Source organism: Meles meles, chromosome 11 (assembly GCF_922984935.1).
Source record: "Meles meles chromosome 11, mMelMel3.1 paternal haplotype, whole genome shotgun sequence".
Classification (NCBI taxonomy): Eukaryota; Metazoa; Chordata; class Mammalia; order Carnivora; family Mustelidae; genus Meles; species Meles meles.
This window is the reverse complement of record NC_060076.1, coordinates 16,156,331-16,180,476: the sequence shown is the minus strand read 5'-3', so window position 1 is coordinate 16,180,476 and position 24,146 is coordinate 16,156,331.

Genomic DNA, 24,146 nt, shown 5'->3' with positions numbered 1-24,146 from the left:
AAATATTGCATGGGGAATTCTCCTACTAAAAACCATTTTTTTTTGTTTATCTGAAATTCAAATTTAACTAGGCATCCTGTATTTTTATTTATGAAACCTGGTAACCCGAGAAGTTTTAAGTGTTCCAGAGAGAATTTTGGTCAGATGCTTTTTTTTCTTCCCCTTCTTTGTGCTCTGAACTATATGGTTGAGTAACCCTAGGAAATAGTGCTGTGCTATGATTGTGCATGCTTCAGTTGTGAATTCATGCATTTATTCATGCAATATTATTTTTGCACACCTACTGTGTGTCTGGCACAGTGCTATATAAAAAGCTAAAGAGATCTGAATCTCATTTCTCTTAACGTCTAATAATATCTATTAGGAAAATATCCCAAAATGCAGTCGGGCTATGTGGACAGAGACCTTTCGAGCTCTGTGAATTTGTCAACACTCAGTGAAAGCCGATGATCGCTGTGCCAACATCCCGGTGTCCATGAAAGAGGGAAAGTCTTTTAAAATAGTGGTTTTCAAATACTGATTCGACATCGGTGCTGGGCAGGATACATGACATTTCTGAACACTGTGTGTTTGTCAAATGTGGGGCTGGACTCAGCATTTCATTTAAAACTCAAAGCAGCACGAAGAGATAAATCCAATTATCATCTCTGTGTTGCTAATAAGGAAGGTGGGGCTGAGAAAGTTTAATAAATTGCCCAAATCTCTCCAACAAGGATATGATCAAATGGGGATTCCTCCTGAAGCCTGACTACAGAATACATCCCCTTCCACACCTTCTACCCCTAGATCCCCGTGCTCTGCTGCTTGAGGAGAAGTCAGGGAGCCCCACTGAATAGCACAGACCCCAGAGTTTCTGAGTCGGTAAGTCTGGGATAAAGTTTGGGGAAAACATTTTTTTTTTTTTTAAAGATTTTATTTATTTATTTGACAGACAGAGATCACAAGTAGGCAGAGGCAGGCAGAGAGAGAGAGAGAGGAGGAAGCAGGCTCCCCGCCAAGCAGAGAGCCCAATGCGGGCCTCGATCCCAGGATCCTGGGATCATGACCTGAGCCGAAGGCAGAGGCTTTAACCCACTGAGCCACCCAGGCGCCCCGGGGAATACATTTTTATCAAGCTCCTAGGTGAGTCTAATGGCAGCAGGATTTGGGTCCTGCTAATTTAGACAAAAGCAACCTCATCTAGCTGAAACAACTTGGAGCACTGCCATGCAACCTTCACTTCTACAACTGTAAGTTCTTAGGACCTCAGCGGTAGGGGTTTCCTGTTACGAGATGGGGGGAGGTCGAGGGAGAGGGGAGCTGAATGAATTGTGCGTGTTCCCAGAACACACGCACCCTACTTTTTTTTTTTTATCCCCCGCAGACCACATTTTCCCCAGTTTGCAACATCATTCCTCAGATGATCTGACTCCAGTGTTCCTTTGTCATGATGATGCACCTCTGTGATTAGGCCGGTGGAGTTAGGCTAGGCTAGTGACAAGTTAGCATTACGCATCTTTTTTTTTTTTTTTTTTGAGAGCGAGAGATTGGGAGTGGGGTGCACAGGAGGGACAGAGGGAGAAAGAGAGAGAAACTCAAGCAGACTCCCACTAAGGGCAGAGCCCGACACGGGGCTCAATCCTAGGACCCTGGGATCAGACCTGAACCCAAACCAAGAGCCAGAGGCTCAGCAAATTGGTGGCATCCACATGCTCCAGGCTTCTGTTCTTTCCCAGGGATGGCTTTCCCACAGATTAGGAGGGAACTGCTTTAAAAAACTCTGGGCTCTGCCTGGAATGTCCATTACCTTTTCCAGAGAGGGAGCTTATGGGTAGAGGAAGTGGCCGGGAGAGGGGTCCCCTGTGACAGGCAGACTTAACAGAAGTAGTGAGGATGGAGCGCAGCAGACCTGGGTGGGGCTGATGGTGAGGTCTCTGTCGGGAAGTGGTGGAAGTTATAATAGTTTGATAACAAATCCCAAAAGTGAGCCAAAATTACATTCTTTCATCCCTTCCACTATTTTCTTCCTCTTTTTTTCTCCATTTCTCTCTCCCTCCGTCTTTCTTCCTTCCTGCAGACACTTCTTTCCAATTCTTTTCCCTCATCAAAGAAATATTTAACCTTATTTTTTTAAACTTTTTTTTTTTAAAGATTTTATTTATTTATTTGACAGACAGAGGTCACAAGTAGGCAGAGAGGCAGGCAGAGAGGAGGAAGCAGGCCTCCCTCTGAGCAGAGAGTCCGATGCGGGGCTCGATCCCAGGACCCTGGGATCATGACCTGAGCCGAAGGCAGAGGCTTCAACCCACTGAGCCACCGAGGCACCCCTTAACCTTATTTTTTAACTGAAGTATAATTACACACAGAAAAATGCACAAATCCAGAGTGTACATCTTGATGGATTTTCACAAAGGCAACACACCCTTGTAACTACCACCCAGGTTAGGAAAAAGAATAGTACCAGCACGCTAAGATGTAGCACAAACACTCAGATGTCTATTGCCTCCCCTAAAGGTAAAATGATCTTGATTCATCGCACCAGAAATTAGTTTTGTCTGTTTTTGGACTTTAACTAGAGGGAAAAATACACTTCAGACTGTTTTACATAGGGTTGATTTTTAATTTCTCAGTGTTTTTTTTTTTTTAAGATTTTATTTATTTATTTGACAGACAGAGATCACAAGTAGGCAGAGAGGCAGGCAGAGAGAGAGAGGAGGAAGCAGGCTGTCTGCAGAGCAGAGAGCCCGATGCAGGGCTCAATCCCAGAATCCTGAGATCATGACTTGAGCGGAAGGCAGAGGCTTTAACCCACTGAGCCACCCAGGCACCCCCATAGAGTTGATTTTTGCTCTGCATTAGGCTTGTGGAATTTATGTGAAGTTGTATGGTATGTCAGGAATCCATTCTTTTTCACTCCTGCGTACTATTTCATTCTGTGCATATATCACACTTTATGAATTCTACTGTTTGGGGGCATTTAGCTTATTTCCAATTTATGGCCATTACTAATTCTACTAGTGGTTGTATAATAGTGCCAGTGGTAATATTGATGGTTATCACCAGTACTACTGCTGTGGGCATTCTTGTATCTCTTCTTAGGGAATCATTCCCACATACAATTTTGGGTACGAACCATGAAAGGAATTATGATGTCATAGGGTCAGTATGTTCACTTAAGGAAGATATTACCAAACAGTTTCCCAAGTGGCTGGGTTAATTTAGAGCCCACCAGCAGTCATTGAGAATGGCAGGGTTCCACATCCTTTTTTTTTTCTTTTTTTAAGTGTAGATATCCAGTTAACCAATCAGCACTATTTTCTGCAAAGACTACCTTTTCCTACTGAACTTCTGTTTCACGTTTCCTCAAATGAAGTGACAACATATATTCAGCCAATATCCATTGATCTGGTTCTGTATTGAGTCCTGACAACAGAGATGAAATAAAGTATATATTCTGATCTCAGTTCTCTATGGCAAATACGACAGAAACCATCTTTTCTATCCTAGCCTGTGTTCTAGTTGGGGTAACGGATAATAAATAAGGGAACGATCAAATAAAGTAATTTTTTTATGTGATGAGTGGGACATGAGAGGAAGAGAGAGAAAAGGAAGGCCGATGTGGCAGAGAGTGGAAGAGGACAACATAGCAGATGAGTTAGAGGAAGGGTTCTCTGAGAAGGGAACAGTTCAACAGATCCGAGGGAATGTGCCGGCACTTCAAGGAAGAATTTTTTCTGGTATTAAGAAAAGTCAGCGGCACAGTAGGTGAGGCAGCCCCTGGCGTGGCTCACAGTGGGAACTGTCAGAAGGTTAGGGTGGCAGAGAGGTGTGAATAATGCAGAAAATGGCCTAACGAGGGAGTGAGAGGCAAGTGCAGGATTTCCTAGGGTCCCCAGGCTGCTGTGAAAGATTTCTGTTTTCTTCTAAGGGTGCAGTGGAAAGCCACTGGGGAGTTTTAATGGGCACAGTGCCACAATCTGCTTTCCGTAGTTGTGTCATAAATAAATACACTGGGTGTGGGGCATTGCTTCAAGCCACGGGAAGAAGACGAGTATCTGCTGCCACGGTCCTCAGGACTTGGTGTAGGGACAGAGCAAGGCATCAAGGATTTTTTGCTCAGTTAAGAGTTTTATTTTTCTATGTAGTGAAGAACCTTACTCATTTCTTGGGTCCCTAAAGGATGTAAGCATTTGCAGTCTTCTCCAGCTGATTGGGTAGGTCATTTTATAGGAGACTATCTGCTCACCTAGCTGTTCCCCGTGCTTAAATCCTAGCTGCTCAGCCAGCTTACAGGTGTGGAAGGGAACGGACTGCTCTCCTCTGTGCATTCTTTTGTTTTGTTTTCAAGATTTATTTATTTTGAAAGAGGACGGGGTGGTGGGCAGAAGGAGGGGAAGAGAATGGATCTCCAGCAGGCTCCCCGCTGAGTGCAGAGTGAGATAGGGTCTCCATCCCATGATCCCGGACCCCCGAGATCACAACCTGAGCCAAAAGCAAGAGTCTGGAGCTTAACTGCTTGAGCCACCCAGGCACCCCTCCTCCCTGTATTCTTCAGAATGGAAAACAGGAGAGATTCGAAAGGGGGAAAGAATAGTAGAAGTATCGATTTTAATTCTGTCATTCGAAAGCCACAGAGTCCCTGGCACGCTCAGGTGATGCTTCAGAGAAGGGGCAGACTTCTGGCTTGCACATACCCTGAACTTACCAGGGCACTTCTGAGTGTGGCTGAGGGAACTAGGGCTTGGTATTGAACACAACTGTTTGGGTTGACATTTTGTCCCCGTCATTTGCTTTATGTGGCCTTTGGTCACATCCCCCTGGGACTCAGTTTTTTCATCTACAGAGTGGGGAATGATTCTTTCCTTGGTGTTTGCTTTTTGGAGTAAATGCAAGGATGGACTGAGCTAAACTCTGTCTTTACCATCAGGGCTGTCACTTTGTGCTCATTCGTGGTGGGGAGCTCAGGGTTGACTTAATTCCATGGGGAATGGCAATTAGGCCGTATTAAAAGCATTCATTTTTTTTTTTTTTTTTTTTTTGACAGAGATCACAAGCAGGAAGAGAGGCAGGAAAGGAAGCCGGCTTCCTGCCGAGCAGAGAGCCTGATGTGGGGCTCGATCCCAGGACCCTGGGATCATGACCATGACCTGAGCCGAAGGCAGAGGCTTTAACCCACTGAGCCACCCAGGCGCCCCCAAAAAGCATTCATTCTTTTAAACAAGCAGCTTCCAAGTCAGCCATCCTTGGATGCGACTGTTAGGACAAGTGTCGTTTCTCGTTGGCCACTAGATGGCGCCAGAATTCCTTTCTGTCGCGCTCTCTTGCCACTACCACCACGCCAGCTCCCGCCCACTCTTTTTCATCTGCGCAGACTCTGCTGGGGTTGTGATGAATTTGATTGCTGGGAAAATCGTTTCTCCCTCAGGAATCTGTGGGACAGAAAATGCCTTGTGGCTTTGGCTATTGTGGAACTTTCTCTTTCCTTGGTCTTGCATTGATTTACCTCCCCAAACGCCACTCTTTCTAAAATTCAGAAGAAAAATAATAAGGACAACGGTGTATGCGAGTTTTCATATCTCTGGGAACCCTCTTCCTAGGGCCAAATCACATCCCACTTCTGTTTGTACACACAATGCATGATGCATGCCAAGCTGTTCGTGATGAAGACATTATCTGCCTGCCTCTGCCTATCCCTAAGCACAGGAGAGACTTCTCCCATATTGTCACTGCTTCCTTTCCAGGTGGCCGGAGAAACCCTTCCCAGGCTTTTCTCCCCATGGGATCTGTAGTCATTAGTTAGGCCAGGTGACTCTCCTCTGGAGAGCAAATTCACTCTCCAAGCGGCTCAGCCCAGCCAGTTTTCCCTCCCGCTGGCAACACAGGGTCTCTTGCTCCGTCATTCAAAGACCACAAGATCACAGCACTTCACAGATGGCAGGGCTGAGAGAGCCTTTCAGATCCTCTAACCCTGTGACGTTCTAACTTTAGCATCAGAATCACCTGGAAGGCTCCTTAAACATGGATTGCTGCACCCTCCCCTGGAGATTCTGGAGCAGTTAGTTGGTCTGGGGTGGGACCTGAGAATGTGCATTACTTGCAAGTGCCCTGCTGACGCTATTGTTCCAGGGATCTCAACTCTGAGAACCACCGGTCTAGTCCTATTGTGTCACAGGGTTGGAAACTGAGGTTCAATTAAGTTAAATGATTGTTCAAGGTCACAAAGCAAATTGAAATTAGCTAGGACTAGGAATTCAGGAGTCTTTTAAGCAAAACCTTTTAAAGTCCTCATTCAAATTGGAGCTGGTTAAAAATTTCGCTTTCTACTCTTTATGGGGAAAGGATTTGCTGAGCAAATTTACAGAGGAAATCAGATTGTAGGGGAAATGTTTAATCTGTATTTAATCACTTAAAATAGAGTTCTATTATTTTTGAGTTTAAATTAAAGCACGAACTAAGAGGAACCTATTTCTGAGTAAAGGGACTGACCTTTTAGTATTGCCACTGTGATGATGTTCTTTCTAATGGCCGTTGTACAGAGGCAGAATGCCAGGGGAAGTTGTTCCACTGACTGATGCTCTTCCAAATATTTATCCCCAGCATTCTCTCTTCTCTGTCTCCATCCCAAACCGGGATTTCCTCCTTGTAATAATTTGGACACATGGCATTGGTTAAGACAGCCATAATGGAAAATGGACTGATTGAAAATTCTCTTAAAGAGGTTTATTTTAATAAACTTTTTCCAACACTGTGGTTCACCTAGCCCTTGTGGTAAGTGGCAGGACGTGAGACGCATGTGTGCATGTGTCGTTATATTAATAATCATCGTTATAATTCTGGATTTATTTATAATGTTATTTTCTGTGTGCGACAACAGATGTTGTGTTTCAAAAAGTTGTGGTAGTAATGTAAAGTTTCATTTTATTTTATTTTTTTTAATATTTTATTTATTTGTTTGACAGAAAGATAGAGATCACAAGTAGGCAGAGGAGCAGGCAGAGGGAGAGGGAGAAGCAGACTTTCTACCGAGCCGGGAGCCCGATGCGGTACTCGATCCCAGGACCCTGGGATCATCACCTGAGCCGAAGGCAGATGCTTATCCGATTGAGCCACCTAGGCAGGCACCCCAAAATTTCATTTTAAATGCACTGAAAAAAAAAATGAGTCAATTTTTAAAAGAATTATTTATTTATTTATTTAGAGTGAGCAGAGGGAGGGCTAGTGGGAGAGGAGAGAGAATATCAAGCAGACTCTGCACTAAGCACAGAGCCTGTCACAGGGTTCAGTCTCATGACCCTGAGATCATGACCTGCGCCCATATCCAGTGTTAGATGTTTAGCTAACTGAGCCACCCAGGCACCCCAATGAGTCAATTGTTTTAAAGTATCCAATTTTATAATAGGATATATAGTATGTAAACATTGCTTAAGTCTACCAGTTCTGTAAATCTTGATTTTCCTCTCCATTCTGATAATCTGTCAAATCCTGCCCGCCCCCATGATTTTGGATAAGCTATTCTGTTTTGGAGGGGAGGGGTCTATATTCTGTGGGTAAACATCTACCCTTGACTGAATTGACTTTGCCGTTCGGAGGGTTCAGACCCCAGAAAGGAGGGCAGACAGGCAAACCAGTGGCACTATTATGTGCTGAACTGTGTGCGCTTGTACTCACTTATTGAAGTCCTAACCTTCCCCCCACCCCCATACTCAAATAGGACTGATTTGGAGATTGGAACTTTAAACAGGTCCAATGAGGTCATATGGGCAGACCCTAATCTAATAGAACTGCTGTCCTTGTAAGAAGAGGAGATAAGATACAGATAACCTAAAGATGGAGTGGCAACCACGTGAGGACACAGAGAGAAGGTGGCTATCTGCAAACTAAGAAGGAGAAGCTTCAGAAGAAACCGAACTTGCTAGCATCCTGACGTGGACTTCCAGTCTTCAGAAGTCAGAAAAAAATTAACTTTTGTTGTTTAAGCCAACCAGCCCATGGTATTTTGTTATGGCAGCCTTCAGAAAACTAAGAGTAGGCATTGAGATATGAATGCCAACCAGATAAATGGGTGGAGAATGTCTTCAGAGAGGAAAAGTGTCTGAGGGATTCTATCAAGACTAAAGATGAGTTTATTAGCACACAGCAGGAAAGGCATTCTCAAAAGAAAATATGTTCAAAAAGCAGTTTTTCAGTTCTTTATTGGATGTTACTCTATACCAGCGCACAATTAGGGGTAGAAGGATGTTCATTAAAACATTAAACACAGCATACCATTAAAACATTGCTTATAAAGTACATTTTGGAAAGATAACGAAAGTCCGTCCATGGAGAAAGATGGAGATAATTAATGATTCTATAGAAAATTACATGGAAAAAAATTCAGGATTCATTTCCTGTCTATACTTAAATAAATGGAACCCTATACTTTATAAAGTGCTTAGCATTCTGCCAGGTGATTTTGGTTATTTCAAGTCAAACAAAAAAAATAAACATACACAAATAATATTTACTAAGCATTTATAATGCAAAAACCACTCTGATGATTGGAGGGATGTTGTGGGGGATGAAATAAGGGGATACTTACAATTAGAAGGTGGTGCGAAGAAGAACAATGTAGTGTATCTACTTGGCTGAATTCAGCCCAGTGAAGACATGGCCCATTTCTTTCTTTATGTCTGTTGAATCTCCTGTGCTTAGCATAGTTCTTAGAATCTGACAGCTTTCTAACTAAGTCATTTTTGAATGAATGAATGAGTGTTAAGAATCTGAATTATAAAATAAGGCCTATGTATCTGTTCTGGTTTTGATACAATTTTGTTATAAGCTAGTGAGTAGGTTAACAGTTAATTGTCATCTGCATGATAAAGATATTTGAGTGGAAACATACCAGTCAAGACAGTATAATATTAAAGCAATAAATGTATAATGGTCAAAAGCGTGGGTAAAACTAGGTCTAAGTCTGGCATCTCTAGGACCTACTCAACATCCCTGAGATCGCATTCCCTCATGTGCCAAATGAGGACAGTCTGGGTGTGTGTGTGTGTATGTCTGTGTGTAAGTATATATTTTTTGACTATAAAAGTAAACACCCTTACTTTTAATGGTTTTTAAAATATAGGGAGATATATATATATATATACATATATATATGTATATATATATGAACAACCCTTTCCCTCACTGATCAAGTGATAGGCACTCATAAATGTTTGATATATTTCCCTTTAAATGTTTTTCATATGCATTTGTATACTACAAATTTGGCATCATTTTGCATTTTCAAATTGATACACTGTTTTTTGCCTCATATTATATAGAGACTGTTTCTTTATGCCATTAAATATTCCTTGTAAATACCATTTAAATGGCTCTTTAAGATTCCAGACTATGTATTTATCATAATTTATTTAATCATTCTCCTCATTTTGGACATTCGGCTTGCTTCCAGTTGTCAGCATCAAGGGTGATATTGCAATAAGCCTCTTGGCACCCAGAGTCATCAACGGGAACTTGTAACTCAGTAGTATCAATCTTAAGCCTCTTGATATATATTGCTGAAATGTTTTTAATAAATGTTATGCTGTTTATACTCCCATTGTATTAGCTTTTGCTAGGTTATGCTTCAGTAAAACCACATCAACATTTCAGTGGGTTCGACAACCAAGGCTGAGTTCCTGCTCACAGACTAGGTCAGTTTGGGCTCTTGTCAATGTTTCTCCTTCATTCTGAAATTCAGACTGAAGCAGCAGCTTTATATGGGACACGCTGTTCTTACACGGAGGGGAAAGAGCAATGATACAATCACGTGATGCCTTCTAATGCGGGTGCTTGGATACAGACCGTGCCACTTCCGCTCACATGTCATTGGCTGAAGCAAGTCACGTGCTCAAGCCCAATATAATGAGCTGAGACAGTTACTCCTCCCTCAGAAGGGCACAGCCAGGGGCACTAGAGCGCTAGAGCTGCTAGAGGGGACAGTGGATATTTAGAAAGAATACATCATACAAACACTGCAATAATTCTGATTCTCCCTCAGCTTTACAGAGGATAGCAATTTTTAAACATTTGCACATCTGATAGAGAAAGATGGTAGCCTATCTTATTTAATTTAATGCATTTGTTTCTTTATATGCCTCAGAATATTTTCATGGTTTGTGTTGTTTAGGTTTGGTTTACTCTAGATAATGTATGAATTTGTATAGATTTTTCTCTTATATTCTGCCTTTTAGAGAGACGTTTTTTATTTCTTTGTTTTTTATTAAGAACATCAAGACCTTACCCATGGAGGTTAGTGTATTTTTTTTTCTGATTTCCTTTTAAATGTGTTTACATTATTTTTTATAAATGGCATATTAAAAGTCACATGGAGTCAGATTTGTCATTTTTCTTCGTAATTTTTTCCATGGCTTTCTGCTTAGAAAGTGCTTTCCTTTCCCCAAACTAGACACATGTACACCTATCCTTTCTTTTACAGTGTTTTCTTTTAACCATTTAATCCATGTAAGGTTATTTTGCATTTAGAGCATAGGCTAATGATCTCAGTTGATGTCTCAACAGTAAACCAGAATATAAGTTAGGCTGTTCTGTATCTGTCATTTTCGTGTTCACCTTAATTGGAAACAAAAGCACAAAGCAGAGAGCATTCGGACTGGGGTAGGGAGTCCAGTTGACTTGAACTCTAGAAGTAGCTTTGGTATTTGATTTTACATGACTTAAAGCACAGTTCAAATAACTTTTCTGGTTCTCTACCACTTCATCTGTAAAATGAAAATGTTGGATCTCAAGGAGCCCATCTATCCCCAGATCGGTTTGGCTCATCTCTGGCTCTGGTATATTCCTATCATATATCCTATCAGTGCCCAATTCTGTGGCAGATATGGCTAATGCAATTTGCCACTTTTTTTTCCTTTCTGAGTTAAAATGGTCAAAGGATTCTTCTAGTAACCCAATAAATTGTTGAATCAGCATACACTTAAAACTTACTTGCCAGGAATGTTCCAAGAAGTCAGAATTGTGAATTTTGAATCAAATACATTTTTTTTTTTCAGGTAATTCCATTTACTCTATTCAGAAATTGACTTTTTAAATCATACAGTCTAAGGTCTATTTTGATCCTACTAATAACCAGTGTTCTAATACAACTGCTCTTGATCCTGTACTACTTTTTATATGCATTTTAAAGATATGCACATCATTGTGAGTTCATGAAATGCATAGAATTACACATATTTTCAGTATTTGCAGCTAAGTTACCAATGGATTTTACTATGACAAATAACAGAAGTATTCTCACTTATAATATTGGATAGTTTGGGGTCAAATTTGAGTACCAAAAAAATAAAATAAAATAAAGTAACAGACCCTTAAATGCAGAGAATAAACTGGTGGTTGCCAGAGGAGAGGGGGCTGGTAAGATTGACAGAAAAGGGAGTGGAAAGTACAGGCTTGCAGTTATGGAGTGAATAAGTTGTGGGGATGAAAGGTACAGCATGGGGAATATTTAGTTTGTGATAATTATAATAATGTCATATGGTGAGAGATGGTAGCTACACTTGTGGAAAGCATAGTACAATGTATAGACTTGTGGAATCACTATGCTGTACACTTGAAACTAATGTTACATGGTGTGTCAACTGTACTTCAATAAGTAAATATGTAAATAAGTAAATTGTATCAAAGTTAAGAGTCCTAGTCTGACAGAGTTGGAAAGAACCTTGTATCATCTATACCAATTCATTCTCTTGATCAAATAGCCTTACATACCACAGAAATATTAACCAGCTCCCAAAGCTTTCATAGCATAAAACAGCAACTTAAAAGACAATTGGGTTCTTGAATCCAGTCCAAGGTCCAAACGCTAATGGATGGGACTTTTAAAATCTCCTATGGTAAAAGGTTTCACTGGCATTGGGAGAGAATTCTTTGTCTACCTCTTTAATATCTGAGGTCATAAGTCATGGCTGCTAGAATTTTAAGCAATATTCTGTACTAAGGAATACAACAATTAGCCCATTTCTTCTATATTTACAGACTATACTTTAGTGACAATGAACTCCACAACAGTCTCTCTTTCTTCCGGTAACAGATATGTACAAGCTATTTGATTTTTGAGGAAAAAAAAAAAGCTACAAGCTTATTGGTGCTAAATATGGTTCTCCAACTAAGTTCATACCCCTTCATGATTATGGGCAGACTTGATATGTTGCAAAAGTACATAGAACAAATGGGGAAATGTCCTCCTAAGGAAAAATATTGGAAGTTTAAGTGCTTATTAATAATATTTATACTGGTAATGTTTCCTCTGTGTTTTACTTTTCTCACCCTCTGACATAAAATGTATATAATATTGATGTTGGGTTGAAATGAGATACAGGGAGTTATTGTAAAGTCAGTGTTTATACTTTTTTTGTTATTTCTCTTGCCTTTTGAGTTGATTTAGGTGTAGACCTTACATTATTCCTGTGGCTATGGACTATGGTCTCTGAGCTGTGTTAATAAACATCCTGTTACCACTGGACTCTATCATATTAACAATGATCTTAGAACCCAGTATATCCCCTGTCACTCTATGTGAGTGGCAGACTAAAACAAGCCATTCCAACACTTTTAGTTGATGGCTTAAAAAAACAAAACCACTAGCCAAATATCTTGCAGGTTGGTAGTAACAGTAGAAAACAGCATTTAGATCTCTAGACTTTTAAGCACGGTGCTTCCTTATATATTGAATCCTTTCTTCTATAAAGTTAATCATAAATTCTTCCATCCATACTAGGAATTCCCCTTTAGTTGGTCAAGAGAAGAAATGAAATATTTACTTTTTGTTTTAAATGGCTAGTAGCAAAAGCATATTGATATGGTCAAGATGAGGCATTAAGGGGCGCCTGGGTGGCTCAGTGGGTTAAGCCTCTGCCTTCGGCTCAGGGCATGATCTCAGGGTCCTGGGATCGAGCCCCGCATCGGGCTCTCTGCTCAGCAGGGAGCCTGCTTCTACCCTGCTCCCTCTCTCTCTCTCTGCCTGCCTCTCTGCCTACTTGTGATCTCTGTCTGTCAAATAAATAAATATTTAAAAAAAAAAGATGAGGCATTAAAATCAAAATTATGTAAGGAAAAAAAGGCAGCAGAAATTAGAAGCACTTGCCTCAACTGTGGTTTAAAAGAGTTAGCGTTATGCCAGCCTCATGTAACATCGTAGGGGTGGGTATATAGATGGATTGGGCAATGTATTCAAAAACAGCATTAAAGACCAAGGAGTTAGAGCAAAAGGCCACCAAAGAGTAAATGGAGGGTTACCAACAGGGACTGTAGTCAGGAAATACTAAATTGTTTTCCCTCATATATGGTAAGGTAAGACATGTACAGTTATAGAGTGCTTAACATATAAAGGTCCATGGTTATGCTCTGTTCCAGTCTTTTCATTAAGGTAGAAATTCAGAGTTGTGTCATCTACCCAACATCATAGAGTTAGCTAAAGGAATAACAGGTGAATTGATTATCTATTATTGTATAACAAATTATCCCCAGATGCTGCTTAAAACAACAGCAAAACTTTAATATCTATCACAGTTTCTACTTCACAGTATCTACAGTTTCTGTTGTGGAATTGCCCATGAGGTCACAGTCATGGTGGTGACAGGAACAACTGTTAGGGGAAGTCTTGACTGGAGCTGAAGAATTAGCAAATTGGCAATGACCATTAGCAGAAGGTCTCAGTTTCATACCACGTAGCCCTCTTTATAGGCTGCTTGAACATCCCCTCAGGATGACAACTGGCTTTCCCCAGACTCAGTGATCCATAGGAGAGCAAGGCAAAATCCCCACTGTCTTTGAAAACCTCATTGTAGATGCCATACACCATGATCTTTGCAAAATCCTACTGGTTACAAAGTCAGCTCTATTTGATGTAGGAGGGGATTACACAGTGCAAGAATATCAGAAAGGATCACTGGAGGTAAGGGAGCTTAGAAAAGCACCCAGTATATGTTAAGGGTAACCTATTTGGTAGTATATAATTTTTTAAATAAACAGTTCTTAAACATAGACCATGTGTTTTTTCTTTTTTTAAAAAAGGAATAATTCATTTATTTATTTGACAGGCAGATATCACAAGTAGGCGGGCGGGGGGGAGCAGGCTCCCTGCTGAGCAGAGAGCATGATGCAGGACTCCATCCCAGGACCCTGAGACCATGACCTGAGCCGAAGACAGAGGCTTAACCCGCTGAGCCACCTATTTAGTACTATTTACTGAGCCCTATTTAGCACTATATTAATAGTAAGAGTAACTAACACTCCTATATTAATATCTTATAGCGTATCATAATTTTAAAGATTCATTTTAATTTTTTCTGTTCTTATAGTCTAATTTTTATAGGCTAAAGGAAAGAGATTAAAAAACATAAAGAAAATAAGAAGCTAGATTTCTTGAGTGTGGTCTTGATAACCAAGCGAAGTTGTAAACCTAAAAGCAAGATAGAATTTATTTATCTACCTATCTATCTATTTAATTACTTTATTTATTTATTTGACAGAGAGAGAAAGAGACAACGAGAGAGGGAACACAAGCAGGGGGAGTGGGAGAGGGAGAAGCAGGCTTCCCACCAAGCAGGGAGACCGATGTAGCACTTGATTCCAGGACCTTGGGATCATGACCTGAGCCAAAGGCAGATGCTTAACAACTGAGCCACCCAGTCGCCTCAGAAATGTTTTATTTATATTTATATTTGGACATGAATAGAGGATAGATGGGTAAAAATAGACAAGTAGCTATAATGCACACTACACAATAACAAGAATGGTCACAAGAAAAGTTCAGAAAGAATTCTATGGGAGTTTCGGGGTTTTAAAAACTCTGTGGACTGAGGAGAGACTTCGCGTAGGAAGATCAGTATAACAAATTATTTACAAATAACTAGATTTTTAAAAGAATAGAAAAGTGAGAACAGAATGAGTTAAAACGTGGTGTTGAGAAATCAGAGACTATTCTTGTGAACGAGTGAAAACATTGCTTTATTTGGCTGGAACATTGGATGGAAACAAGGCATATGAATTTACTCTTCGGGTAATGTGTAAACATTGCAAATGAAGAATGTCCTGATTCAGGAGCAAATCAGGCAGACTCAAGTCAAACTGAAGGAGCAGGAAGATGGACACAGGGAGATCAGTTAGGAGGCAGTTGTGCAAGGTACTTGACATTCGATGAGAATCTAAACAAGGATGTGTGAGAGAATCAAAGTAGCTTATTTTAAAGATAGAATTTACAGCATGGGGCCCTGGAATGAGTGTGGGTGCTGAGGAAAAAGCATTAACCAAGCGCTTTTTCTCCTGGAGCGAAATGGGTTGAATTGAGTTCACACAGTCTGTTTCTTTATTCATTCATTCAAAACCATTTTGTTAGTGACTACCTTGTTCTAGTGGCTGTGAAAATTCTGTGACGGTAGAGATGAGCATGACCCAATTTATGCCCTATTTCTTTGTCCCGTTAGGATAAAGGATGCTCAAAAAAGTTGTTCATCCTTGTCTGCTTGTTGTCTTTGGTTCCTCTCCCGCTATTTGCTTGCAGAATTACTCCAGTGTGGTCTTTCCCTCCTTTTCTTAAGCTTTTTTTGTCGACTCACCGATGACCTTGTTGGCTAGAGCCAATGGTCACTTCCCAGCCTGCTTGTTCGTTTATAGGTGTTCACTCAGTTTATCTCTTTTGATCCTTCTTGTTACTTGCCATGTGTCCCTATGCTGATTTGCCTCCTTATTCACTGCCTACTACTCCATAATGTCTTTTACCGATTTTTCTTCTCCTTCTGTACTTCTTAATTTTAGAGTATCTGAGGGCTTGGTTCTTGACATTCTCTTCTTTCTCAGTACCGATTTCTTGGGGCTGTCACGTAGTCACCCAGATTAGAATACTATGTTGGTGCTGAAGATGTCCAAATATACATATACGTATATATGTATATGTGTATTTTTGGACTTCTCTCCTGACCTCTGAACCACGTATCTATTCATCTGCCTATCAGTATGCCCATAGAGATGTAGAATTTACATTTCAAACCAACCAGCTTCCAAAACTGAACTAACCTCTCCCCTAAAATCTGTTCATCCCACACGCTTTCCTATATAAGTTGGTGTTCTCTTTCCTTGAATTGATCTTTGGCTCCTATCTTTTGTTGCATCACCACATTCAATAAATACATCACTGATGCCTTTGGCTCTACCAACACCATATGTCCCAAACCCATTCTCTCATCCTGGTCAGCATCACCGCCATCTCTCACCTGGATTGTTGCCCTCGCTTGCTATACTTGCCACTCCCAACCCGTCTAGTCTTGCCACAGTACAAGAATAATTATTTTAAAGGGTAAGTCATAATGGGTCACTTCATCATTCGAACTACTACATTAGTTCCACACTGCACTCAAGTCATCATCTTCTAATCATGTGTAAGGTTCTGTTCATTCTTTGCACCATCATCACCACATTAGTGCTCAAGACAACATTTTATCACATCCTACTACTTTTATCCTTGGTCATTTTTTCCCCCCTCTAGGCTGGCTGGCCTTTTAGTAGTTTGGCAACACACCAGGCCCAGTCATAACATAAGTGCCTGTAACTTGTGCTCTTTGCCTGAAACTCTAATCCTGCTATTTTTAGTAAGGGAAATTCTCTTCGTTCTCAAGGATACTTACCCTGTTTCCTTTATTTAAAACTGAAGACAGTCACCTCTATAGAAACACTCTCTGGTACTTTACCTCCCTCTTTATTTGACTTCATAGGTTATATGACCTATGCCATAATACACATATTTTTATGCATTATATTTATTGTTGTCCCTCCACATTAGGATGTGGCCTCTTCATGAGGGCAGGGGTCTCTGTCTTTTTGCTTAAAGTAGACAATAAATAATAATTCACAGCCCAGTTTTGAAAAAAAATAAGTGACTTCACAACCCAGTAGGGGAACAGATCCATAAATAGAGCATGGATAGCTGTGACCAAATACTGCTGTAACAAGGAGGGAAGAGATCTACTACTTTTTTGGGTGAGAAATCTCCTTCAGAAAAAGGCTCATCTGAATCAATTATGCAAGTATTGATTTTGAGACTGGGATGGTTAAATTTTAATAAGGATGGTAAATCTCTATTCTTTATATCCTATAATGGAATTTCTGGTGAAGAACAGAGGAAATGTTGAAGATTCCTCCTATCACATGAGAGTACACAATTTGAGGTCCAAATAATTCCACTTGAATTAAACCTTAACTAACCATCCTGTGCGTATAGATATTTCCCATATCCACCTGCCAAAACCCTACTGATTCGTAAAGGCTCAAATCAAATGTAATCTCCTCCAAGAAGACCTACATGCCTCTCACTAATCAGAAGTAAGGTCTCCCTCTTAAAACCATTGGCTGGCATCCAATTCTCCCTTCTAAATTATAAACTCATTGTGAGTATAGACATTTAGACCTACCTTTGTGTTCCCTACAGTTCATAGAAAAGGGACTTGCATACAGTTGTACAAAGTTACACTACATCATTCCGTAGAATCCTTTAAAACACAGTATATTAGAATATCTCAATCCACTTTCATTGATGCACCTAATTTTGGTATATTGCCATAGGGCATACAGAAATTGAACCTATGAATTTGGTTTTATGGGATCTTTCAACCAAAGAGAAGAAAAAAAAAAATCATTCAATACCTCTTGTGTTTCAGAAGTGTGCTGGGCTTTTTACATGTGTTACCTCATATAATATTCAAAATAGCACCATCAAACAGGTATAATTATCCTTTTTATTTTTGCAAACAAGAAAACTGAGTCTCATGAATGTTAAATGATATCTTGAAGATCACACATCCCGTAAGTGACAGAGCTAGAATTCTAACCCAATTGTGTTATTCCACTAAATCGCAATCCATGTGACAAAGGAACAAAGGAAAAATGATGGTGAATTCAAAATGTTGAGAAAACATTGGGCCTGAATAAAGTGGATATGATGAATGTCATGTTGGGCATAGTTTGTGGAACTAATTCCACAGTGCCATAAACAATTGGTTCTTGGAAGAGTTCACACTAAAGCTTACAAGACAAGGAGCTATTCTTGACTGTCTTGGGTAAAACACTGATGTCATCAGCAGTATTAAAAAAAGGTTGCAATGCTAAGGCACGATGATGGTTATATAATTAAGTTTGACATCTTCACTGGAGATCATATCAGGTGCTGCTGGCTCGATGAACTTTAAGAAAAAAAAAAAGTTAGAAACTGCCTGAAGGAAAAGTTATAAAATTAAAATCCATAGAATCCAAAGGAAATTGGTTTAAGAATAAATTATGAGAATCTCCAAAGGTTGATCAGCTAAGGAACCAAAAAATAGAGGCTAAGAGGGTCATAATAGAACCAGACTGACTGGGCACAAGAAAAGAGATTGATTCAAGTCAAAGAATTCTGTTTTAAACAATTTGAGGCTAGCCTGTGTAATTCCAACTGTGAGTGATCCACCTAAGGGACAGTATAATAAGAAAAGAGAAATAGTAAGGAAAATTTTAAAAATTGTCTTGTAGGTATCTAAAATAAAGCCTATACCTTACTGAATATACAGCTCTGCATATCCTACAGTTACACAACATGAGAAGTGAGATGGTACTTTGCAGACACTATGGTACTATGACAGAGCACCAGCACTTTACCAAAACGTTTTCTTTCTGAGCACACATTTCCTAGCATTTCTTGTATTATTTGTGTCCATGTCACTGAGTACTAGCCAGTGGAACGTGAGCAGAATTGATGTGTGCTACTCCAGGCTGAACCCATAAAACTCTGTTAAGGGTGAACCTCCATGCTTTCCATTCCCTTTCATGTGCATAAGCAAGACATCTTTGGAAGGCATCGTAGACAATGATGGAAGCAAAACATGGAAAGATATAGCACCACCGAGCTTCCCAACAATTAGGATCAACAAGTTTTGAGTTTATTTGTATAAGAAGTAAGTTTCTATAATGTTTTATCCATTTTATATTTTGGGTCTGTGTGTTACTGTGGTAGGCATTACCTCAAATTGTTTAAAGCTTATCTAATCCGGGGTGCCTGGGTGGCTCAGTGGATTAAAGCCTCTACCTTCGGCTCAGGTCATGGTCTCAGGGTCCTGGGATCGAGCCCCGCATTGGGCTCTCTGCTCAGAAGGGAGCCTGCTTCCTCCTCTCTCTTTCTCTGCCTGCCTCTCTGCCTACTTGTGATCTCTGCCTGTCAAGTAAATAAATAAAATCTTAAAAAAAAAAAAAAAAAGATTATCTAATCCAGTCGCATCAAAAGGAAATGTAGAGGCAAAGACTCAGAGAAGTTGGGAGTAGGTTTAAGAACAGGAGCAGGGCTTCTAAGCACCCTCATGTGTGAAGCTAAGAGGCTACCGCTGTGAGGAAAGTTGGAGCACAGAAGCAGAAAACCGTGGAGTGTCTGAAATGAGTTACTTAGCTGGTATGTTATTTACCCAGGGAAAACACCCTAAACCTTAGTATGGAATTTTAGGATGTTGAATGTTATGTTTTCATTCTGACTTCCAGTTGCAAGGAATCGGTGGAAATCACAAGTTAATGCGAAATTTGCCACTACAATGGAGCATCCATAAAACTACTCAATAGTTTTTGGTTTTTTTTTTAAAGATTTTATTTATTTATTTAACAGAGAGAGATCACAAGTAGGCAGAGAGGCAGGCAGAGAGAGAGGTGGGTGGGCATGGGTGAGGGGTGAGCAGGCCCCCTGCTGAGCCGAGAGCCAGATGCAGGGCTCCATCCCAGGACCCTGAGATCATGACCTGAGCCGAAGGCAGAGGCTTTAACGCACTGAGCCACCCAAGCACCCCTACTCAATAGTTTTGAAGGTCTCTAACCAAAGTCCAGTCTGTAGTCACAGGTGCAGTTCATGACTATTATCATTAATAGAAGATGGTCATGAAGGTAAGCTTTATCAATGTGTTTTTAAAACTGACAGAGAAAGTAGAACTTAAAGATTCAAATAAGTATCAGAAGAGAATAAAATAAGCATAAAACTAGGATTTAAGTGGTGTAGATCTTACTTCGGGCTCCTTGATTAATTTACTTAACATTGAAAAAGTCATTTAAATCTGTGTTTCAATTCTTTTATTTGTGTTATGGGAATAATGAGTGTTGGTTTCTTGTTTGTACTGAAGGTAAAATAAATGGGCTATAACAAATCTCCGTAAATAGCACAATAATAGGAACCTAACTAAGCTCTATTATTAATGAATAGATATTTGTCACCAGGACAATTAAAAAAATCTTTAGTCTTAAAAACACCAAATTTGGGCAAGACCTTGCTAGGGAAGGACTTAGAGCCTTTGAACTGACTTTTGATATGGAAAGCTCAGGACCCAACAAAGAGAGAAAAGAGATCGTATAAATGTTCCACTTCTACATTTCCTAAGAAATGTGATAAATATTCAGATATTTTCTAGACAGTGTCACTCTGACCAAAAGTAAGAGTTTTTGTTTGTTTGTGTGTTCGTTTTTGTTTTTGTTTTGTCATCTGAGCCTTCATTAGATCTTGTTGTTGTTGTTGATGTTTAGATGTGAACAATTAAGGGGGTTGCATCTCTGCAGACTTTTCAAAAGGGGGAGACATCCTCTTTTTTTCCTTTCACTACCCTCTCCCAGAAAGAATTGCAGCCAAAGATGACATCAAATCATGGCCGTCTTAGCTCATTTGGATACCTAGAGACATGCTTAAAAAGCAAAGTGTACCATCTCCAAGCAAAAAGTCTTAAGTACAAGATTCAGCAAGTTTTACATTTCTTTTCTTCCCTCAGTGTGGTCTGTTTTCTTGGACAAAGTTTACATACAGTGAGGCCCAGGCAGGAAGCCACCTGCTTCCAATGGGAAAACCAGCAATGGGATATGGTGATATCCTAGTGTGCCTTGTCTATTTCAGGAATTCACCAAAATCTCATAAAGAGAAGCAGAGCAGTAGGACTCACTATTGTCTCTCATTTCCATCTTTCCATTAATAGGAGTCAGGGAATTAGAGAACATATTGGTATTATTTATCCTGGGAGGTGATGTTATTTATCCAGGAGATGATCGAATCCAGTTAGTATGAAAGCAGTTAGTTCTGATGAAACCTAGAAAATGTTTACCAGGTCCAAGAGACTCAGAAATGCAATAGCAGAGAAGATTCTGGATAGATGAGAAGGTGTGCTGGCTTGTTGAATTTATGGTTCTAATGAAACTTCTTACCTGAGGATGGCTGCTGAATTAGTTGAAAGGATTTTTGATTTTTGTTGTTGTTGTTGTTGTTGTTGTTGTTGTTTTTTAATGAAAGCAATGGACAAATCATACAGTAAAGACTTCAGAGATACAGCTGGGAAAGCAAATATTGTAAAAAGAGAGAATTGTATTTAGCTGCTATGGAAGTCATTCTCATAGATTATGTGTTCAATTTAATAACACTGAAGAGGAGAAATAGAAATACTTTTGGGGAAATGATGTGATAATTTCAGGATACCAAGGACATTTTGGGTTTTAAGAATTTTGTGGCAAATCACAAAAAAATGAAAAGAATGATGGACAAGTTGATAAGCTAAAATATGTCTACAGGGCTTGTCACTAGAGGGAAGGGCATGGAAGACATGTCAGAGAAGAAATGAAAGAGAAATATAGCTATATTTTTCCATAAGAAGAGAAAATATAAGAGCAGCAAACACCCATAGTCAAATGTTTTAGGACTTCATTTGAGAAAAAGACGACTTGGCTGGAAGATGCTTGAATCTGTGCTATGTGTTAGGTAATGTGTTATAGTCTTTCATTGAATTATCACTTTCCATCCTCAAAATATCAATTGACAAAGATGTTATTTCTCCCTGTTTTGTAGATGAAGATAGAAAATTCAGAGCTAGAAGTAAACAACTAATGTGAAACTGTGGGCCAGTTTTTCCCTTTATATGCCTGAACACAACTAAGGTCCTTTACAATAATTAACAGATTTTTATCTTTCTTTAAAAAAATATAGAATTTCCAAGCTGTAGCTGTTAAGTCACCGTAAGATCAGTGTGTACCATTCTCAATAAGATATATTTCCCATGTTTGCAATAAATAGCATAAGTAATGCTTAAAAGATTCTCAAAGGCATTTCTGTTTAAAAACTGTATCAGCTTGCTTTTTAAAAACTTAAATGGTTTATTATTTCTTAATATTTCATAATCTTTCAAAGTCTTAAATTTGTTCCACATATCATTGTACATACATATTTTTTCTAAGAGTTTCTGGTTTCCATCAGATATTCATATCTTGAATCAGATCAAAGATATTCATACATATTCGAAAACACCAGACAAATAAGCACATCAAAGTTTGCATATTCTTTCTCTTCCCCTCCCCCACCCTGTGCCAAGCTTATGGAAGCACTTGGCAAATGGTCAGTTAATTCCAATAAATTATTACTGCTTTACTAGAGAGAATTCAGCCTTGAGCATCTCCTAAAGAAATACACATATGACCTTTGTTATAAACAAATGTCATCAATTTCACAAACGTATTAACCATCTTAAAAGTGCTGAAACCTTTTGACTTCGGAGCTCCATTTCTGGAAATCCATACTAAGGAAATAAAACTAAACACAGGTAAAGCATTATGGAGCCAATCCAATAAAGGATAACATATTAATTTATTTGTGACACATTCTTTTGAAGTATCAGATACTCATTAAAATATTTATGATGATTTTGTAATAAGATAAAATATTGAGTGTACATAAATTGAATGTGAAGCCAATAAACTGGGATAAAATTTGTTTATATAACATGGCCTTTCTCTTTTAAAACATGTCCAGAAGAGTTACATTGAAATTATCAAAATATGACCAACAGCCATAATTTTGAATCATGCACTAAATGTAGGAGATTTTCTCTTTTCTTGATAATTTTGTGTGCTTTTCCAAGCATTTGCCTACTGTCTTTACTGTAAATCCCCAATTTTAAATTAATTAACCAATTTTTTTTTTCCCTTTTTATTTATTTATTTTTTTTTCAGCGTAACAGTATTCATTCTTTTTGCACAACACCCAGTGCTCCATGCAAAACGTGCCCTCCCCATCACCCACCACCTGTTCCCCCAACCTCCCACCCCTGACCCTTCAAAACCCTCAGGTTGTTTTTCAGAGTCCATAGTCTCTTATGGTTCGCCTCCCCTCCCCAATGTCCATAGCCCGCACCCCCTCTCCCAATCCCACCTCCCCCCAGCAACCCCCAGTTTGTTTTGTGAGATTAAGAGTCATTTATGGTTTGTCTCCCTCCCAATCCCATCTTGTTTCATTTATTCTTCTCCTATCCCCCTACCCCCCCATGTTGCTTCTCCATGTCCTCATATCAGGGAGATCATATGATAGTTGTCTTTCTCCGATTGACTTATTTCACTAAGCATGATACGCTCTAGTTCCATCCACGTCGTCGCAAATGGCAAGATTTCATTTCTTTTGATGGCTGCATAGTATTCCATTGTGTATATATACCACATCTTCTTGATCCATTCATCTGTTGATGGACATCTAGGTTCTTTCCATAGTCTGGCTATTGTAGACATTGCTGCTATAAACATTCGGGTACACGTGCCCCTTCGGATCACTATGTTTGTATCTTTAGGGTAAATACCCAGTAGTGCAATTGCTGGGTCATAGGGTAGTTCTATTTTCAACATTTTGAGGAACCTCCATGCTGTTTTCCAGAGTGGTTGCACCAGCTTGCATTCCCACCAACAGTGGAGGAGGGTTCCCCTTTCTCCACATCCTCTCCAGCATCTGTCATTTCCTGACTTGTTAATTTTAGCCATTCTGACTGGTGTGAGGTGATATCTCATTGTGGTTTTGATTTGTATTTCCCTGATGCCGAGTGACGTGGAGCACTTTTTCATGTGTCTGTTGGCCATCTGGATGTCTTCTTTGCAGAAATGTCTGTTCATGTCCTCTGCCCATTTCTTGATTGGATTGTTTGTTCTTTGGGTGTTGAGTTTGCTAAGTTCCTTATAGATTTTGGATACTAGCCCTTTATCTGATATGTCGTTTGCAAATATCTTCTCCCATTCTGTCAGCTGTCTTTTGGTTTTGTTAACTGTTTCCTTTGCTGTGCAAAAGCTTTTGATCTTGATGAAATCCCAATAGTTCATTTTCGCCCTTGCTTCCC